The sequence below is a fragment of the Macrobrachium rosenbergii genome, chromosome 22, assembly GCF_040412425.1.
Source record: "Macrobrachium rosenbergii isolate ZJJX-2024 chromosome 22, ASM4041242v1, whole genome shotgun sequence".
Lineage (NCBI taxonomy): Eukaryota > Metazoa > Arthropoda > Malacostraca > Decapoda > Palaemonidae > Macrobrachium > Macrobrachium rosenbergii.
The window spans coordinates 1,466,183-1,489,221 of NC_089762.1; the positions used below are offsets into that span (position 1 = coordinate 1,466,183).

The window sequence follows — 23,039 nt, forward strand, 5'->3', positions numbered from 1 at the left end:
CAGTGTTAACCAAACCTGAACCAAATTCACGTCGCCGACGTGATTCTGCTTTCCCTAGTCATCCCTTACTAAACAAAGTTGTAAAGAAAAACGGGAGCCAGGTGTTCAATGTTTAGATACAAATGAAAATGGGAACTATTAATTACATTTTTTTTTTCCTAGAAGACTGCTTTTCGAGTTTTTCTGGCATTGGTTGGTCCTCAGTTTCAAAGTCTACGGAAAAAAAAATACAAGTTCTTGAAAGTCAGTAGACGTTGCAGTCGTTGCTGGCGGTTGCTTAGGGCTGTGGTGTAACAGAGACACAGAGAGAGAGAGAGGACTTAGGGCGACTTTGACACTGGAGGATGGCCTATTTCCTTGTGATGATCCCAAAGAAGAAATCCTCGAAATGAGTCTTCGTCTCTTTATATGTCAGTTGTAAAATGGGTTTTCACTAATATTAATAAACTTAATATTTAATAAAATACAAAAATCTAAAATGACATCTCTTTTATTTCACAAACCTTTCTTTAAGGTAGATTGTAAATGTGGAAATATTATGCAGAAATTTATAGGAAGAAAGGCGAGAGTGAGATGGAGAAGATAAAGGCTAGATTGGGTGGTGTGGATATTGGGATACAAAGGGTTTAGTATCCAGTAGCAGAGAGGTGAGTGGGACGATGTGTAGAGGATGTCAAGACTCTGATACGGTAATTAGTCTTTTGTGTACGTATGTGAAGCGGCTAGTGTCATGGAAGTGTTCTGCGCAGAAAGTTCATGCTTGATTGAGCAATTAATTGATGATCATGCGGCCGAGTCTCGTATTTGTTCTAGAACCACTGCTAATCCAGGTGAAACGATACAAAAACCAGTCCCTTGAAAAATGAAGGCCGCGGAATCATGGGGGAACAGCAGAATAATATCAACATTCTCACTATTTTGTTCTGTTCTGCTGACTGCTGTCTAATGATTTTCCACAGTGCCTCAAGGGCGCACAACTGACTGGCGTCCAGCAAAAGAAATTCACAAACCGAAGCTCTAAAAGTCTGGGACGCTGGGTTTTTACAAGAGATGGTCTGATTATGCTGGAGCAGAAGTCAAGGTGATCAAGAGAGGCTGACAGCAGGTTTTAGTAAGGAGAATAAAATAAAAAAAGGGGGATGTTTCTCGCCGGGCTGAATACATTTTATCAGAGGTTCTCCGCCTGTCTGCATCACGTGTGCATGCGAAGTGTGTGTGTGTGTGTGGTGGGGGTGGGGGTGGGGGTGGGCCGGGCTCAGAGGTTTATAGGAGGGTTAGTGCTAGGCTTACTATGGCTTCTCAGCTTCAGGTATTACCACCACTCCTCTGCGTTTAAACTTCAGTGCAGAAAGCGCGCGCGCGCACATACACATATACATTCATTTGTCTATCTATCTATCTATATATAAATAATATATATATATATACACATATATATATATATAGGCTATATATATGTATATATATACAGTTGCTTGTACATACAGTATATCTAAAATATATATGTATATATATCATGTATATGTGTACATATATATTATATACATAAATTTCTGACTCACATCGGGATCGCACCCAGGTCTTTCAATCGAAAGGCAAGGGCGATGCCAACTGAAAAACCTGCGTTCGATCCCGAGCGGAGTCAGACGTTTATTTCTGTTTTAAACGTGACTGTGTTCATAACTTCTAATTATATATATATATATATATATATATATATATATATATATATGTGTGTGTGTGTGTATGTGTGTGTGTGCGTGTGTGTGTGTGTGTATGTGTGTGTGTGTGTGTATCTACAGGTCAATTAATTTGAATAGTCCACCAAAATACAGGCTACAGACTCGAGAATTTTTGGTGACAGCTGAACCAGGATTATCTCTTTCCGTAGACCCTAAAGTTTGTCGTTGAAATATGTCTTGGACGGCGGCGGAATTCCAAGATCCTTCCGAGATATTCATTGTGTTTTTTTTTTTTTTTTTTTTTTTTTTTTTTTTGAGTAAGACAATGCAAGAAAGACTGCATTCGACACGATGATGCCTGTAATTATTCATATGATTATTAATAATGGCCGAATCTGGTGTCCGTATCTGACCGGAGGCTCACGCTGATTGGTTCTCAGTCAGACATTTGACTGTGGATCCTACATAGGAGTTATCATACTAAGACCAGGGATTTTACGAATACATTACATTGTGTCTATGAGATTTTGTTTTTCTTAAACATTAACTATAGCTTTTTAATGGTGCTCAGGTTAGAGATTTTGATTTCGGGACTAACTGTCTCGAAAGTCTTAACTTGCGGGGCACGGCAGAGAATTTGGCTGGATTTGTAGAATGTTCTCTAAATCGTGTAGTCAACGTATTTTCTTGATGAAAGTTACTTACGAATTCATTTGAACGCTTGGTCCAAATCTTCCGGAGAGCATATTCTAAGTGTAAAAATAGATTGCAGGCTAGTCCTATTGGTGCTATGCTATTTAATCTGAAGTAAATTTCGTTACATTCACCCCCGGATTCCATAGGATTAAAATATCATCTGGATATTTAATCCACAATATGTTCCTAGGTCTTACGGGATTTATGATTACCGATCCAGAGTAGGCCTATATTGTTTAAGAATTAGCAAGCTCGACCTTGCTCGATCTTACGGGAAATCTTCATCCCGTACAGAAGTGTACATCCACAAATCTTTTAATCTATTACCTGAGTGAAAAGAAAAACAGTTGTTTCCGGAAATAAAACTTTATTTTTTTTTTACTTTATTTGAGTATTTGTAGGGTACCCTTTACTTGTAGGCCTACAGACACTCTCACACAACAAACACACTCACAATCAAACACACACACACACACATACACACACATGTATAAACATACTATATATACAGTGTATATATATATATATATATATATAAAGCTGTTTTTCGTAACTATATAGCCTTAAATGCATAAAGGGTACTAAAGGTAGGCCTATCCGAAAAGCGAGGCAGGATCTAGAGATTAGGAGGCCACTGCTGCTATTCAAAATGCACACACACATATACCTAGTAAAATTAAGCACCATATTCCATCTAAATACTTCAGCCTAAAAATCAACAAAACAAAAAACACTAGTCCACGGTGTTGAAGGTAGGTCTAATCCAGTTCCAGCCAGGTATGCTTGATTTCGACAGACATGTGTTTGTATGAACTGAAATAGACTTGGACCTGCATTGGCAGCCGAGTGGTTCAGTTTCACTCTATTCCGACGTAGTATGTGGGTTCGAACCTCATCATGGGAGTTGGGGTTTGTTCAAGTGTAGCAAAAAGTGCATAGCTATGGGATAGAACGAGAAGACTATGAGTGGAATTTGGAGTTTACTGATTTGTGGAGGCGTTACAAAGCTACTTGGGAGTAATGGAAATAGTTGATCTGTTTAAGTATCTGGGAGTAAATTAATATAACCAACGACGGTAGAACCAGGATTAATAGAGTACACCATTAATCCTGGGTAGGATGAGCGATGAGGTAAGTCACGGAGCATGTGTAGAAAGGAAATATCCTCTAAACAAAAGGTCTGGAACACAACAGAAGTATCTCTGGATTCCAGGATGGTTTACGTGATATAGCAGCATCATTACATGAGGTTATTAAACAACTCGGCAAACTTCTTAGTAGAAAGAACAAACCCCTCGAAATATTCGGTGTGATTTAGCTTCACAAAGCACGAAAAAATCATTCTTGTTTGGAGCGTCGTCAAAACGACTCCCCTTTCAGTCTCCGAAATGGATAGAAACCACAGATACCCTTCTCTTAAATTGTTATCAGAAGCTGGATAACATGATACCCGATAGAAATCTCACCTGGATGTCTACGTCTGCGCGTGCGCGCTGAAGGTTTAAATTCCGACACCTCTGCTTTTTAGATTATAAAAACAGCACCTAACGATTAGTCTGTTGACAATTTCTCGGAAACGCTGTATATAAGCTGTTAAATTAAAAGCAATAATGTTAAAATAATTATTTTCCAGTTTTTTTTTTTTGACGTAGATGGAGATAATATTTAAAATGCAATATTAAAAACATAACGTTGGCGTGAAAGTTGAGAATACTTTGAACATTTTTGTCTAGAATTGCTTAAAGAAGGTACATTTTATTTGGAAGAATAACAAACATTAGTCGGAAATCGAGTTGTCTTTTTGATATGCAAACTTTTGATCCTTCGTTGGACTGACTCGGAGAATGTAAGAAATTCTGAAAACTCTAATTGAAGCATTGAACCATCAGAAGCTACATTTCTAGCCACTGAAGATTTATGTTACTGACGAGTGATGTAAGCTAAAATGTTCTCTGGCAGCGTTAAAACGAAATGAAAAAGAGGTCCAGGCAACCGTCCAGCGACTATAGCTGCGATCTCGGGTGAGCGTCATAACGTGACCATGTTATCAGTGTGAGTGACTGAGTGGGTGTAGGTGAACGTTGTCTCCGACCGCTGGATTCCTCGAGACATTCGCTCATGTTTTTGTGAATTAACTTGAATTGTTTATTTCCCTCCTCGTCGCGTGGCTTCAAAGGTACGTGGGGTGAATGGGTAAGGTGATGATGTCCTTTCTGCGTTAGAGAGCGTGCTTTCCTGTACAGCACGCCTGAATATGCTGCGGTCTGATGGGGTAATCACGTGAACTGTCTTTCAAATCAAATGCCAATGGTTTAAAATGTCTTTTATCAGATTGAAACGTTTTTTTCTTATATATGTTAAAGCGTGCATTTTTTCTCGTCATGTTTAGTGTTCTTCAAACGAGCCAAGTTACGAGTGCTAAGGGTATATATGTGTGTGTGTGTGAGGTAAAGCTGATTCTCATCATGTTTGCAGAAGCATCAAAGTGTTTTTCTCTTAACATTTCACAGACGCGCCAAGCCATACAAAGCTAAGACCGTGGCATCCGGGTCAAATTGCGCCCCGTTAGATTTGGGTTACAGGTAATCTTGGCTGACATGACACTTAATCCATCCAGTGGCTGAGCTTCTTACGTCATGGAAGAAACAAGATCCATTGATTGGCGTTGTTCGAACATTTCAGTTTCTCCTGTCAGTTCCTCTGGGGATTCGTAGCGTAATTAAACAGCTGCTCACTGCTGTTTAGCACAGAAGCAAGCCTGCTACGAGTTGGATTGCCTTTTACCTTTTACTATCTTCGACTCGTTCGCCAGTATATTTTTTTTTTTTACCTTTTACAAAACCTCCCATTAACCTAACCTCACCCTACCCCGATACCTAACAGTTGGTAGAAGAGTCCAGAGGTCCACACGAGGCCTTTCATCCCCCCTTCACCACCTTACCACTCTTCCGTGATTCCCTGAGGAGGGGCGCTCGTGATGTCGCTAAGCGGGTTTATCTAATCCAAACGTGGCCGACTTTGTTGAAAACAGAACCCACTTCACTGAAGTTTTGGTCATTTAACAATGTTGGACCTCTCAGCTGAATTCACGTTTACTTCACTCCTTCAGCATGCAAGTGGAAATTATAGTACATTTTCATTCATTTTCTCTTTTTACCATCATGAGAATAGTTAGGAATATAACATTATAGGACTTACAAAAAAATCGATTAAAAATCGTTACGAGAGCGAACAACCTTCGTGTAGGTCTATAACTTCAAGTTCATTGGAATCATACATTGGTTGATAGCGCCTTTCAGTCTAGACTTAGGTGGGGTCCAGTAACGTATGATACTATACAACTTATCGTTTTTAAGAAGTAAGATAATGGTCGGACATGCAACATAGACAACAAAACGAGCGCAATTCGTCTTTGGGGTCACTTACGTAAAAGCTAAGACAAAAGTTGTGCATGTGACAGCTATTTTTCCTTTGTCTATCACAACTCTGCTGAAGTACCAACTGCCTAGTGTGAATTCAAAGTCAAGTCTTGCATAGATGCTTTTGCTGTTTATTTTTTTTTTTTTCTTTTTTAGTAGTCAGTAAAAGAAGTTCATGACAATGTTCATTATCCTCTGTTATGTGCATCAACTAAACTTGAAAGGCAACATCCAAGTGCAGTAATGTTCAAATATTTTCTGACAGCTAGTCAGGAACAAGCATTTTTTTCCAGTTCTTCTCAAAGAATGGCCCATATGGAGAATGGCAGAAAGCTGAAATTTCAAGAGCTGAACAGACGGTAGTATAGATGAAATGAAATATGTGTTAACTGAACGATGGAGAATACTGGAAGAGTCTAACTCAGGAGATAATCAACCCCAGTGGTATCAACGGATTTATCAGTGATCGTGAATATGAGTTTTGGCTGGAATTTGTTTTTCTCCAATAATGCCTCATGTTGACACCAGTTTCAGTCTAGGAATATTGATAAAGCTAAGGCTAATGGCGCTAAGAGTCTTTAATTATGCAGTTTAGAAGTGAAGTGATGAACGTAACATTATAACACCACTTCCTTAGCAGATGAGAGGAAAATTTGAGACAGGTATATCGGTTGCTGCAAAGGAGGTTTGTGACGTGATTTTGTTGCAGTGCAAGGAGAGGCTTAATTACACGGATCATTCGGAAGCTGGCGAGTTACTTTTAGTGAATAATTTTCCCGTGTATACCAAAATGTATCTCCCTTGTGATGCACTTGCAAAGCAGTTGCAACACACCTCATGACTAAAAGATTGAGAAACTGAACTTACTGTGTTATTCACAAGAAAATATTTATGTAAAGCGGAAAACCTCAGTGACCTGCCGGAGGTGATGGACGATTTTAATTTATGGTCAGCATTTTTAAACTCTCGGTCTGTTGAAAATTTCATTAGCAACTCATTGACAACAACGGAAGCAGAAAGGTGCCATTCAGCTTTGAAGATGATCAGAACTTTCTTGCACATTGCCATGGCGGGCGAGAGACTCTCTGTTTTAGCAATAATATCAACTGAAAATATGAAGTTAGCAGAGATGGATGCTTCTGATGAACAAGTGATAAATCATTTTACAGCACCAGAGAGATAACTCACTGATTTTTCACGATCTGCCACTGCTGAAGACTCAGCACATTCAGCATCGCACTGATGCAAAGTCAAGCGGTAAGATTCAAGACAGGCCACGTTTTTACCATACAAAAAATTAGCCGTACTTGATTGTCTTGTAATCAGAGGATACACGGTAATTTTAGCTGTGAGTTAACTGAGGTATTTGTACGTTTCCTCACTCTTCCTTTCCTTTTATTCACCCATTTAGACAAACTGACATGTGAGAACTTCCATTTGTCTGATTCTCACAGATCTGTGCGGCTGTCTTGGAGCAGCTTGTTTTCAGAGCTCTCTTCTTTAGCTCTGGCTTTTTATGGATGGGCCAAAGTCGTCCATATTATTAAAATTCTCCTATTTTTACTTTATCAAAGGTTGTAGTCAGGCACAAAGAAAATGTTATATAAATGTTAATTGATTAAGAATTTCTTTTCTCAGATTCATCCCTACTCTGTAATCTATTATTCAAACGCAAGCTGTTTCCTCGGTGGCTGGTAATAAAGTCATAGGAAAAAAGTCACAATTTGAGCTAGGGAAAAAAGTCTCATTAATTTATAATAAAGTCACAGGGGAAAAAATTCACAATGTTCCCTGGGGGTCCTTATCTTTTTTTTTTTATATTTACAGTCTTTTGTTTATGTCTATACGGAAACCCCCCACGGGCTTGTACTAAACACGCCGAAGGTTAAAAAGTTAAGTATACCTTAATTTAACCAGACCACTGAGCTGATTAACAGCTCTCCTAGGGCTGGTCCGAAGGATTAGACTTATTTTACGTGGCTAAGAACCAATTGGTTACCTAGCAACGGGACCTACAGCTTATTGTGGAATCTGGGCCACATTATGCCGAGAAATGAATTTCTATCACCAGAAGTAAATTCCTCTAATTCTTCATTGGCCGGCCGGAGAGTCGAACGCTGGGCCAACAGCGTGCTAGCCGAGAGGTCTACCCACCCCTCCAAAGAAGAACTTGCATCATTCCTGAACAGCAGAAGCTGGTGACGAAACAAAATGGCACCTGTTAACTTTTCGTTCCATCCAGGTGCACAAAACATCACTGAATTTTCAGTTTCACAGCGCAGAATTCCATAAAAGTTTCAAGCCGGTTAGGAAGATGACGAGAAAGCAGCCATCTTGCGTCATGCACTACCGGTGAACATCGTTACTCTTACAGACGCAAACTGTGCTTAGAATGGACACAAACTTCAAGCCCAGTTTGATGCGAAGAAATCTGTTATCGGTTCTGCAGTCAAATTCATGAATTGTAAGCATGAATCCAGTAAGCTATTGAAAACCATGCCAAAATGCTTAATGATTTAGTTCACATTGTAATTACCAAGGTTGTTGCAGAGATAATCGCCTCAGGGACCTTTTTGCAATTGGCCTACAGTCAGGCAAATTAATCAGTACATTCCTTCAGGATTCTGAAAATATACCTTTCAGTTATAAACTCTTCAGTGACTGTGTAGAATGTGCCAAAACCCAAGACCAGTTAATGAGAGATGCTGCAGATATGAGTCAGATGCAAAGAGCCTACAAAAGTTCCTGTAAGCTGAAAAAATGTATCTGATTTGGTACCATCTTGAAACATTTAGCACAGAAATTCAAGCGTTCATGTAACGTGCCACAGAACAGTGCCACAGAACAGGACAATGTTGCAGAGATCTGCAAGAGCGGTAAGAAGAATATTCACACCATGTTTCGACCAAAGTTCGTTTCCCAGACACTGAGACGATCCAGAGAGGAAGCGTGTGTGACATTTTGCGATGGCGTCACAGCCACTCACCAATTTGAGGATGGGTGTCCATGAATGACGTCACATTTCGCAGTCAAATGCTGTTGTTCTTCACAGAATCAAAAAGCTCATCAGATAATTTTGCTCATATGTATAATTAAAATTTTGTTGCGGTACATTTCACTGTTTAGAGTGAACAGTGAACCAGCAGTTATACAAAATAATGTTAGTACTATCTCAATTCAGGTAGATCCAGGTTTACACATGTCGGTATTTAAGTGAACTTCATTTCACATTACCGCAAAACGCCAAACTAAGGTCTGCCAAAAAAAAAAAAAAAAAGCTCGTAGTTACAGTGGAGATGATATTGGATTTATCATTGTGAACTGAATTTATCATTGTGTATTGTCAGAGCGTTTCTTTTTTGGCCACGATCTTTTTAGTAAAATAAATAACCTTAAAGTGTTGGGCCAGAGTGATAATGCCTTTGAACATACTATGCGTCATGCTATAACACATCGATTTTCAATATTACCTCTTAGATGATTTCACGTCTAATGGTTCTCAGACGGTTGCACTAGGAGTTGAGGTTCAGTCTTGGGCTGTATTTTGAAAACCACGTTAAATCGGTACCTCTTCATTTCAGAGGACCGGTAAACATTGAACTGAAACAATTAGAGAAAAATAATACTGTTACCGAGGCGTTCCAAAGCAACTGGGGGTCACCCACGGTTAATGTACTTGAAGATGATAACACTGATCACTCCTGTGGTGACTAGGCTATTCTAGTGCACTTTGTAAGTATCTCAAGATTATGCAGAATCCTCTGCTCTCTATTGAAGAAATAATTGCAGATATTGGAAACACCAAATATTTTCTAAGCTAGACCTAGCTATAGCATTTTTGCAGTTGCCTCTAGACCCTAAATCTAAGGAATTCACTGCCATATATACCTCTGAAGGGATGTACAGGTGTCTTCGTTCATCGCGCGGCATTTTCCAGTCGCTCATGTATAACATGTTGAATGCCACCGCAAATGTTGTAATATAGACTTAAATGTCACTAATCTGGGTCATATTTCTGACAAGCAGCGTGTTTGATCTACTCCTGTAAAAGTACGATCCCATTCTCTTGAATAAGACCAGAACTTTGTAGGTCTTTACAATTTCCATAACAGATTAATTCTAAACTTTGCCAGTGCATTTGCACCTTTGTACAAGCTGCTTCAGTAAAGCGTGAACTTGTCGTGGGGCAGAGAACAGGAGAAATGTTGTCAAGCCGTTAAAAATCCTTTTTCGCTCTGAAAGAGGGCTATGATGCTTGTACAATTCATCGTTCGAGACACTTTGAAATGACACATACTCACACAGAACTGCAGCTCTTTTTATGCAAAGCAAAACAGCTCCCGTTCTCTTACTCAGAGTGTGAGAAATGACTCAAATACCAACTGTGAAATGTTTTTTTTTTAGTGTAATTTTTAGTTGCGAAGATTGAAAAACTCTTGGCTCACGATGCAGGTGTGCAACCACTTAATCTGAATTGGGCATTGAAACTTTCACAATCGTTATAATTTTGACTGAAGTCAAGGGAAAAATAATGCAATCAGTGATTTTCCAAGATTTCCTCTGCCTGGTAGTTTTCAGGGGGCTTAACCTTACGAACTTGTTTTCACTTGATGTCGTGCCTGTCACTTGCTCTGATATTCAACTGCACACCAATGATGATGAAGATTTGCCTGTGAAGTGTTATATTAAAGTATGGGTTTCCTCACGTAAGGACAATCCGAAGTTGTCGCCATTCAAAGGCCTTGTAGGAAAGACTTCCACACTCATGCAGTAATAGGGTGTTTATGCACGAATCTTTGCATCAGCGAGTTTTACATCATTTTCATGAGGGCCATACTACAGTCAAATCAAAAGGACTACAAACATTCAGTATATTTCAGAAGTTGCCACTGTTCCCAGCTTTGATTCATAAAACCTTGGCCTAAGCTGGGATATCCTTTAAGCGTGGCATACGCGGTGCCACATCTTTCCTATCAAGGTCAGAAAGGGGAAGCAGCTTGACAAACACTATTTTTGGGTGCATCTAACTGTAAAGGCGTAAAATGAGCGAAAGAACTGGAAACCTGATGGCAAATAGAGGCTGATTTATAAAAAAAAAAAAAAAAAAAAAAAAAAAAAAATTACAATAACGTTAAAGAATTTCAATCATTCATTAAATTGTATTGATCACATGGTAGGCTGAGGACGATTTAGTTTCTAGTCTAAATGAAATATGCAAATGCCCAAAACTTAACCCAGACTCTCTAATAAAGTTATATGGTACAGTGAGATAAACAAAAATAGTGTTATAAGGCTATTTTTGTTTATCTCACTGCACCATATAACTTTATTAGAGAGTCTGGGCTAGATTTTTGGCATCTGCATATTTCATTTAGATTAGAAACTAAATCGTCATCATCTTACCATGCGATCAAAACAGTTTAATGTCTGATTTAAATTTCAGTTATTGTTAATTATTTTTTTCACCAGAAATCAGCCTTCATTTGCCATCAGGTTTCCAGTTCCTCAAGTGATGGTAGATTGTAAATTAAGTCGGCCTTGTCCTGGAACGGGCTCTTTCTTAAGGGAAGCATGTGAGAGGGATAAATGGGATTTTATGACCGGATTAAAGATTTTATGACCGGGTTCCTTTTAAAGTGGTTATGAGTTATTCTTCGTTAATTCGACTTCTTATACGTTCATCCTACCTTTCTTTGTTTCGTGAGTCAGAGTAATAAGAACACGCGTCTTCGTTGTGTGGATTTTATTGTCCAACTAACAAGAGTCTACACTTTACAGCAGTCTCGCCCTATGGGGCGGGTTTGTTTATACAGTACTGCCAGGCGGTAAATTTAAAATCAAACAGATTACAAAACCGAAAAAAACTGAGAATCATATGTCTAGACTAACATTTTAACAATTCCTTATTGAGAGATACAGATTAACTGAAGTCTGATGCTAAGTCAAGAAGGAGTTTGGCAACGCAGCTAATGACAGCTGTATTCATAGTCATTTTGGTTTGACTGTAGGATTTGTGTTGTGAAAGCCTTGGCCAGATCTCTCATATGGTACTATGGCACTAACAGTTATACATCTACTCTTGTTAAAACTTTTACCCAGTGTCAATCTGTTGCTTCTAATCCTCCTCACATTCACTCAGTTGAATGGCCAAAATCAGGTAGGGCATGGTCACGTTTCCATTTTGATCAATTTTTCCTCAAAAATAAAACTGTTTCCTAGTTGCTGAGGCTTCAAGTATATATATCGAGTGTGACGTGGTATTAGACACAACTGTAAGCGAGATTATCAATGTTTCATGCATAATTGTTAGTAGACATGGGTTGTGTGATGCCCTTGTGAGCGATAATGTAGCAGCTTCACTGCTTCTCAGTTTAATGGATTTTTGCAGGCTCATGCTACACAGCAAATTACACTGACACTGTACTCTTCTTCCAGTAATGGTCTAACAGAAAGGGGAGTGAGAGTGCTCAAAGATTTGCTGCAAATGAATGTATCTGGTTCCTTCAAAAGTCCTTGGCCAAATCATTATTGCTTTGCAGAACATTGCCCCATTTCATTACTCAGATTGTTCCCTGCATCTCTGTAAATACTATGAAATATATTACTCTGAAAGATAGAAGTAGTCCTAGACAAATTACTGATAGCAAAGAGATTCCTCAATTTCAGATTGGAGATATGGTTCTACCTCTGAATCTTCAAATATACCCAAATGGTAGCATGCCACAATTGTGCAGAAGTTAGCTATTAATGGGTATAATGTTTATGTACATAAATTAAGTGTTATTTGGAAACATCTTCAAAAATTACTAAGACTTTAACAGGTCATATCCCTTCCCTAGTACATGTCAAAACCAAAGTATATAATTATGGCTTGATTTCTCCAAATTTGTCTGCAAACTGTTGCATTTTATACAATGAACCCTCCCCTATTTGCAGTTCTGGATTCGCGGTTTCAACTATTCACGGATTTCTCTGTGGAACATTTATACATATTTGCAGAAAATTCGCCTATTTGCAGTAGGCAGTCCCCGGTTTACGACAGGGGTTCCGTTTTTACGCCGCGTCGTAAAGTGAAAATCGTTGTAACCCGAACAATCGTCGAAAATCATCAAAAACCCTAAGAAAACCTTACTTTTAATGCTTTGGGTGTATTGAAAATGATGTAAACTGCATTTTTATTGAGTTTTTCATAAAAAACCCTCAAATTTTTATTATTCTGACGTTTTGGAGCCATATTTCTTCCGTCGGATTGTCATATGACGCGTCGTAACCCCGGAACATGCGTCGTAAGCTGGGAAATAATTTCTGATGAATATATTTGAAAAGTGTCGTAACTTCGGAATGTAAGCCGGATCCGTGTAAACCAAGGACTGCCTGTATTTTTCTTAGAGAAACATTCACAAATTACTGTATTTTCTTAACATTTTCGTGACTAACGCGCTTTTTGTGGTAAAACTATTAAAATATTCAGGTATAAACATTATTAGAGGGTTTTTTGGTGTTTTGAACCATCAAAATAGACAGTTCTAATCGTTTTTAGAAGGGTTTTAAGTATTCGCGGATTTGAGCTATTCGAGGGGGGAGGGTTGGTGGTACACATCCCCTGCGAATACCAGGAGTCGATTGTATTCCAAACAGAAGTTAGTGTGACTAAAACATCAGTCATCCGTATTGAAATGCCTCATCGCCATTAATACCATACCATAAACTGTAGTGGGTGGAGGTGGACGGCATGCCTTTCCACCCGTAAAATTAGAGTACTTGACATAGTCGAGCGAAGAGAAACATCCTGTCAAATTGGGGACTAGCTTCACCACAAAACACACACAGGATCCTTAGTGTGTGGACTGCAGCAGGGGACTTCAAACGTCTTCAGATCGACATGATCCATACCTGTATTCAAGAAGAGATATGAGTCATTACTGCAACAGAGACAAAGATGTCATTAGACTATGAATTACTTTAAGCAACGCGGCTGCAACGCTGATGTTATTGTTCAAGCAAGAGGCACACAGTCACAGAAGAGGTAACCACCTATGCTGACAGTCTCATTTAGGTCACTACATGACATAACTCCTTAGTCCCAAAGGATAGCAGATTTGTCAAGGCTCTACGGAGGAGAATCAGGAAACAATAAAAAATCCCAAACTATGTTGCAGTTGCTGAATAAAAGGAAGTATTTTTGAAATCTGATTCATTGGTTTTCTTACAGGAGGGTGTCTTATTACATGTTTGGCCAACACCAGCCATTAATATCACTTTACAATCAAAGAGAATGATATATGAGTGCACCTACCTGGACTGAGATTAGAGCCAAACCCCAGCAAGTGTAGGCACACTTGTCATATAAATAACTCCCTTTGTGCGCTCCTCTCTTAAGACTGCGGTTGTGATGACAGGTATGTGCTCACCAGAATTCGTAGACCCTACTCTTCACATGTTTGAAGAGGTGAAAGCATGGTCAGAGTCAAGGTGAGGTTGGTTTTCTTCTTGGGAAGAGAGAGCAGGCGATCATTAACGACCAGAATCACATATCAGAGAGGACACATGCTCTCAGGCTCAGATTTTGGTGATCCTTCTCAAGAAGACTATTTGCATCACCCCTTTTGCTTATTATTACCAGTCCCAAATAGAAAAAGTGACCACAGAACATTTCTTAACCTTCTTATGGAGGGCAACCTTCTTAGTCTTCTTTCTCTCCCCATGGTCCAGGGAAGAGGAGATGTAGGAAAAGAGTAGGAGGATGAGGAATACAAAAAGGAAGGAGACTGACAAAGCTCTTTTGCACTTCTCGTGAGTAACCAACATCTCGTCTTCTAAGATGTCCACCAACAGAGCAGACATCCCTGAGAGGCCCGGGACAGGAACCGAAAAAGAGATGAAGGACAAAATGTTATCTTCAGCAACTGCTTGCTGATGCAAAGCAGATGTTGCAGGAATCAGGTCTTGATATGTGGATGATGGTTTATGGTCTTGGCATTCGTTAGATGGTCTATAAAAGTGAACAGTGAAGGCTTACTTAGGAAATACCCAATTCAGGTCACAAGGCTAAGAACTCCCTTTATTCCTTGCGTCTGCGTCAGGGCCGTGGACAAGAGTTGGTGGTTCCAAATGCCACTGTTCAGCAACTGCCTCTTGGGGTAAAGCGAACTGCAGGAATCAGGTCTTGATATGCAGTTGCTTGGTTCAAGGGCTTGGCCTTCATCAGACATATAAAAGTGAATGCGACTAATGTGATATTGTTACCTGGTGTAATATATCTTGTTGATAACAGTATTGTAAAGTCATATTATTTTGGCATTGACATTTTGTACAGTTCCGTTAACCTCTGGGCTTTCTTGCATCATAATCTGGTTATTCAGTACTGTGTCATTATGTTAATTGCTGGGGTCCCTTGCATCATCCCCGTGCCATTAATCATGCATATTTTGAGAACATAATGCTGACCTCCCTTGTATAATTATTGAAAATCTTCAGCCATTATAAAACGTCCTTGTAAATTCTCTTTACAGTTAATCCGTTTCATACGGTTGATTCTATATAGAGGCATGACATGAAGTCAAATTAAATATGACAAGTCCCTGCCATGCTTGACATTATTAAAGCATGTCAGATTATGCAACTAGTCATTGATTACATGCTGGTAAGAGATTTGTTTGAAGTATGCCAAACATTCATCAGTATATTGGTTACAGAAATCTATATAATCAACAGGTATGAAGTCATGGTGGAAGTCTTACGGACGTTCACCGTGGCATTTCCAAAAGAAATGTGGAACTTGCTCCCTCACTTACCCTGATGACAATAGCTCCTACGATGGTGCGGCTGAGGTATTTCAAGAGCTCCCCCAAGCAGTTTTTCTGATGGGATATAAGAACGTTAGACATCCACTATAGGGGAATCTTCTAGTAAATGCAAAGGACACTGTCATAACATCACTCATTTAAAAATGAAGATACTGGTTAAGCTCATGTACATCCTTTCTCAGACAAACATTGACCCTTCAGTAACAAGTTCTGTCTTAAAGACTTTCACTTGAGGATATGGGATGGCTGCTACGTGTTCTGATCATGCAGCAAAACTTACTGTAACAAAAAAAAAAAAAAAAAAATTAAAAGTAGCCTACCTGAACACAGATCACTTTGCACTGCTTGAAGTCAGCAGACTGGCATCTAAGGTACTGAGTGAAAATGCAGAAAATGTGGTCGAGTTCCAGAGGGTTGACAATGCCACTGCCTTGCTCAGTGGTGCTCTTCCCACAGCTGGAATGCATGCTTCGCCAAAAACTACAGGTTTGTGCCCTCTGCTACCAGTAGCCAGGTGATCACCAGAACTTCAGGCTTCATGTCAGGCTACAAGGACTGCATTGACAGAGTGCTAAAGAAATACCAAATAAGATATCATTATCTACAAGAAATGCAAAGCACAGTTCAGATGAGCAATTCCATTAAGAAGTTCAATGGCAGTTTTAATTATCTTTCTTTGTTTCTTCAGTGAATAAAAGACTCCACAACTGCTATTTGGAGAAAATTAATCAAATTACATGCAAATTTAGTCCAAATCCTCTGCCAGTTTTAACAATGAAAGATATTTTCCATTGCTATGAAAATGTGTAATACTTTGGCTGATTTTTACATTTTTAAAGTGATGATTCCCAGAAATCAGAATATTCTTCAGCATACTAATGTTGACACATGAAAACCAAAGCCATTCCACTGTGTTTGGTATTACTAACAGGTTACAGGCTAATCAGATGCCAAACACTTTAGGAACTTGTTACAAATTTAGCTTTTTCAAGACCAGAGAAGGACAGATTTTCAGCCAATTACATTTTGAAATCATTGGAAAGATGGTCTTTGCAAGTTCATCGTGTGGACATTAGAAATGAGTTTATCACCTGCAGTGCTGATTTTGAAGATTGTGCTTTGCAGCTGACATGCTAATCCATCCCGAGTCATCCATTGTGAATTGCTCGGACCCAAGCAGCATCATTTAAAAATATTCCTTCAAATAAAAAAAAAGACTGCATTGAAGTATGGAATTCTTGAAAATGTTCATGAATCAAGTCTAGGAGGCATATTGTTATTATTTAGGCTGGAGTAAACAATACTTTATCTGAAAGGAAATGTTAAAAACGATGATGCTCGGTGTTAATATACTTGTTAGCAATGAATGCGATATCTTTTTTTTTTTTGAATCATTAAATGGGTAGATTTGAATGACCCCAAATTTCCAGAAAGAAAACATTCAACATTCATCTGTCACATTCGTGAAATAGACACAGAACCAGAGATATGCGCAGTAGGTCAGGATATTCATTGTGGAGAAGACAATTAATTTCTGTTCTGCCTTTCGACTGTGAATTAACCTGGGTGTCACGTTCCAATGAGACAAAGGTAAAACGTTTGGGAACTTCAAGTCTTCTTGTTTGGACCACACATACAGTGATACAGATCAGCAACCGCTTAAGATTTTACACAGTCCTTACTTTATGTAGGTGGTCTCGCAAATGTGGAGTGCATTCTTCTGCTCTCAGCCCGTCAAAGTTTATAGAATTTCTTCTCTGTGCTGGTGCTACAAGTGCTTTCAAGTGCTACTTGGTCCAGGAGCGTCTCTTAATTTATACTACCAGTCATCAGAGTTCTCATAGCCATATGGACTTACACTGAAATCATTCTTGCATGACTAGAATTTTTCCTAAGCGGGTCACTGCCTTTTAACATGGTTATGAAAGGTCTCTTAAAGAGTCCACAATGATGCTTTTATCATAGGGGTACACTTCTTCTAATGCCCTCACTGTTGGGGGTACATGTAGGTGGCCCCCGCATCATGGTCAGGTGTGATATCCAAGTGGCATGTCACTCGACTAGCCAGTCGTTCTTGTGTTAGCAGGGGATTTCAGCTCTAGTTTCCACAGAAAGTGTCAAATTTACTTACTTTCTGTTTACACTGTTAATGCAGTGGTTAGTTTACAAGCCGCTATTGCTAACATCTAGTAAATCAGCCTTGTGTGAATGGGCCTGAGTTACCATTGAAGTCATCAAGCTGCTCTTACAATGGTAAATTTTTTATCATGAGTTAATATTTAATATATATATATATATATATATATATATATATATATATATATATATATATATATATTAACAAGGTCTCATTTAAACAGGATATTTTTATCCAAAAAATATTACAAGTTTCCAAAGACTATTTCCTCATTGTCTGTCTACCAGGCGATGAGGACAGATAGTCCTTGAAAACTTGTAACCTTTTTGGATAAGTTGAGTGTACCTTTAGTTTTACCAGACCACTGAGCTGATTAACAGCTCTCCTAGGGCTGGCCCGAAGGATTAGACTTATTTTACGTGGCTAAGAACCAGTTGGTTACCTAGCAACGGGACCTACAGCTTATTGTGGAATCCGAACCACATTATACCGAGAAATGAGTTTCTGTCACCAGAAATAAATTCCTCTAATTCTTCATTGGCCGGCCGGAGACTCGAACGCGGGCCCAGCAGAGTGCTAGCCGAGAACTATGCCGACCCGTCCAATGAGAAACTACCTCTTTTGATATAAATATACTGTTTAAATGAGGCCTTGTAAAATATTTATATATAAAAGTATATATATATATATATTTATATATAATTATATATATATATATATATATACACATACACATATCATTCCAAACATGTAGAGAATAAAATATTAAACGACATTTGTGACTATATATTTGTGAAAGTGACAAAAAAAAAAAAAAATAATTTATGGTTTATACACACACACACTTCAAGACTTGTTTTTCTTGTCGAAGACCAACAATTATGTAGTTTTCAATTAACCATCCAATCAATCAGTCTTCCACAGTCGATAATAAACAACACCGAGGGTAATAAAAGGCTTTGTTTTAGATAAACTAACGATACATTTTAAGAACAGTAGAAACCCTAGACACTGATTTCGTTCAGCAGTTCAGTTTTCTGAGCAATTTTTTCATAAATATTCAAAATCTCAGACATAACATTGCAAGGTTGTTGAGCAGTAACAATACAGATGTAATGAGAGAAAAGTCTCTCATTAGTTAAAAAAAAAAAATACCTTTTTTCTAAAATACGGGGTACAAAATACAATCTGGAAACACTGCGTAAGGCACAACGTGATGAACACATCTGTATCAAGCGAGATTTTTGAAAGTTCCGTTTCCAGCCCATGATATTTGGAAACGGGAAAACGATCGTACACCGAAATAAAACACTTATAATTACGGAAGCGCTGAAGCCTTTGTAAATCACATTTGTGTAGGATACTTGGGGTGATTTTCAATATTAGCCAACCAGAGAGTCATCATTTACAAGGATTGCCAGATCTTTCCTAGACAGTGACCCCAAAAAGTTTTAACCCGGTACGTATCCACCTTTGCGGCGTGTTTAGTACCTGTACTCTTATTAATCCTGTTTAGTACGACCCCAAATATCATAATGATAATGACCCCTAAGAAATATTAGTCCTGGATAACGACCCCCGAAAACCCTTGGGGGTCACTATCTAGGAATGATCCGGATTATCAATATACTTTGTGCGTATACATTTACCTTGAGCAAGGTACCAGAAAATCTTTCAGCTTCTGACAATTCTTAGTTGTTAACAAAAAAAAAAAGGGGGAGGGTGGGGCGCCATTTCACTGTATCTGATTAAAATGCCACAATTAGATAACTACCAAACATCACTGAAAAACCTCACTGGTTCATAAAACAATTGTGGTTTGCCCTTGTGATTAGTGTAGATATATATATATATATATATATATATATATATATATATATATATATATAATATATATATTATATATATAAATACACAGACCCACACACACACATATACATACATACATACATACATACACACACACACACACACACATACATATATATATATATATATATATATATATATATATATATATATATATATATATATATATATATATATATATATATATATTCGTGCGTGTGCGTAAACCAGGCCTTTCCCTACGTCCGGTCTCAGCAAATGACGTAAGCAGCACAAGAAATTTGACGGAATTGTGTCACTCTGCAGGATACAGTAATGTGTCTGATTGGTCAGCCAACTCTGCAAACCCTCACGTACTCTATATTCCGAGAACTGGGACTTTTTTCCTCCTGTTTTCACGCTGATGAAAGAAAGGTTATTGAATATGATGCACATAATCATTTGCATTGTGACTGATTGTAATCGGACTTATCCTGTGACTCAAAACGCACATTTGGCCCATTTATAAATATATATGATAACGGAGAGTCGATGAAGCATTTCATGACCTCAGCACCGCGGGGAAAATGACCTAAGATGAAAGAAAATCCCGTGAAAGCCATAACTTAAAAATCACTAATAACCCATTTTAGAGAGTTACATACACACCAACATCCCAGATGTTTACTCATCCATTACTTGAAGCTGACATTCATAAAAATATCATAATCCAAATTCAATGTTTAATGTTTAAGGCTCCCGGGACAAGACGACAAAAGTTAACTCTTAATTTAAAACGTAACGTATTTCGTCAACGGCACCGAATTTCTTCAGCATTCACAGGAATATTAGGCTGGCGAGTAGGTCCGCATGGCCGCTTTCTCTCACGATCTTCTCCAGCGCTTCGCATTTCATTTTCCACTCCGCCAGTTCTTTTTCGACCCGTACCCGAGCTTCCGTTTCTTCTTGCAAACGCGACGAGAGTTCCTTGTTGCGCTCTCTGTTCTTCTTCGCCCGCAAGGCATCCTTGCGTCTCTTCTCCTGGTCTTTGTCGTCGAAAGGACCTTCCTGCCAGAGGCACTTCCTCTTAGGTGCCTCAGACGGCTGTGCCTCGCCCTTGTTCCCATGGCGGGGCGCTTTGCGTTTCGCAGTGTTTGGAGAACCACTTGGTGTAACGGCTAACTGTAAATTTGAAGACGCATCTTTTTCAGGGATGGGAGGCAATTCATGATTAAAAATTTCAGCGTCTGATAAAGGAATGGTATTATCTGTGTCCACGCCACTGACTTGGCCTATGTCCCACGAGCACGGAAAAGTTGTCCCATTTGTTCCAATGGGAAGATCAGCCAAGAGCTGTTCAAGATCCTCCAGCAAATATGCTGAAGAAGAATCCTTCTGAGGTTGGTTTTCGGCGAGCGCTTGCGTGTATATTCCGTCCACTTCCAACTGCACTGCTTCTGAGACGTAGCTGAAATGACGTCTCCCGCTATTCGTTCCCGGGGGTGGCATATCCACCACCTGTGCGCCTACCGATACGTTGAAAGTGACATTTTCTTTGGCACTGTTGCAATGAACCACACCCGCAGCACTGCACTGAATCGGCTGGCCACAAGTTTCAGGCACTGCGAGTTGCTGCGGCCCATCCACGAGAGAGTAAAAGTTGTAAAGGCTACAGTTCGGTGGTTGCACTAGAAAATCTGCCATAACTTTGACCCGGGTGTTCACTAAGCCCTGAACGACGATATCCAAGGAGGTTCTAGTCGAATTACTTTTGTATGATCCTGTTAACAACCACTGATTAGTTTGGTATGTCTTTACATGAAGCTGGTCACCAACAGCGTGATGAAACTTGTGGGTGTAACTGTGACTCGACAGTCTCAGTGGTGATTCAGTCAGCTGAAGCAGTTGCCATGAATTTTTTTTGTCAGAATTATCGTATAGAGGCTTCTGAAATTATCGTGTATATCGCATATTTTATTATTTGCATTATCAAGTTCTTAAGTTTTTTGTGTGTACATATATATATATATATATATATATATATATATATATATATATATATATATATATATATATATATATATATATATATATATATATATATATATATATATATATATATATTAATGTTTTTTTCGGAAGACTCCAGCCACCTCCCACATTATAATTTATATTTTTCTTGGGTAAAACACATCAAAACAAAAAAATTATTCTCAATACATAACCTTCGCAAATACTTAATAAGAGAGAAAAATAATTAATCATATTATGACTTACAAGGTATGACAATACCGGTCCCCCACCCCTCTCCATGGCTAATAAGGCAAAAATGTAACCAGTAAATACCCCTAGGTTATGTTAGGTTGGTATTTTTAGGTTCTTTTAGTGCCCTTTCATTTCCTATCAATTTTTGCGTGAAAAACCCAAAATTGAGTCTTTCGAAATGGCTGGCTGGAGTATTCGAAAAATTACATATATATATATATATATATATATATATATATATATATATATATATATATATATATATATATATATATATATGAATGTCTTTTCCTGTAATACTACAGTGTAATATGAATATAAGAAGGCCCATAAAACACGTTTCAACGTTTAAATAGTGTTTTATGGGCCTTATATTCATATATATATATATATAATATATATATATATATATATATATATATACTTACTTCTTTTTTTAACATATATATATATATATATATATATATATATATATATATATATATATATATATATATTACTAAAAGGACCTCATTCAAACTGGATGGTATCCGTTAGATACCATCCAGTTTGAATGAGGTCCTTCCAGTAATTCTACTAATGCACAGAACAATTCTGTATGTGATAAAGTTAATATATATATATATATATATATATATATATATATATATATATATATATATATATATATATATATATATATATATAGACACTGCTCTTTTTTAAACAGATACCTAAGTCATTTCTATAACTACAGTACCCGCCCAATTTCTCAATTTCTTCACTTTTTGGATGCCCTTGTCACTACAAAGCCTCAGATCCAAATGAATAACCGTACAAAGGGTTTGATTATTGTACATTTACGATACTCATCCTACATTTGGCAACACCCGATGAATTGCACATGACTCTCGCGTCTGAGTAGCCAGGACGATTAAGTTTCGTAGTTTTTCAAACATCAATTTCCCATCGTCACCATTACAAAAAAAAAAAAAAAACGGTCCCCGGTTTTTATTATTTTACTGAACTCAAGCACTAACTTCTCCAACATTTACTTGTGGTTTTCAGAGAAACAATGCGATCTAAATTTCTAGATAAGATATGGCTTGCGGGGTAAAGTTGAGATGCCATTTACTGGTTAAAGTGCCTGTCAAGGATATTTTACAGAACATCAGACTCAAGTGAAAAACAAGAGAAGATCTGGATCAGTCCAGCGTCATCAAAGGAG

At 38.2% G+C, this 23,039-nt stretch overlaps 1 protein-coding gene across 2 annotated transcripts in view; it reads left to right on the top strand.

Annotated features, from left to right (window-relative positions):
* Positions 1 to 4,372: 4,372 nt before the first annotated feature.
* LOC136850516 (uncharacterized) overlaps positions 4,373 to 23,039 on the top strand; it is a 47,238-nt gene continuing 28,571 nt past the window's right edge. Inside the window, exon 1 of one of the 2 annotated variants that reach the window (XM_067124095.1) lies at positions 4,373 to 4,554. The gene's annotated coding sequence lies outside the window, so the exon portion shown is untranslated. The remainder of the gene's footprint in view (positions 4,555 to 23,039) is intronic. The other variant, XM_067124097.1, reaches the window with a different exon arrangement.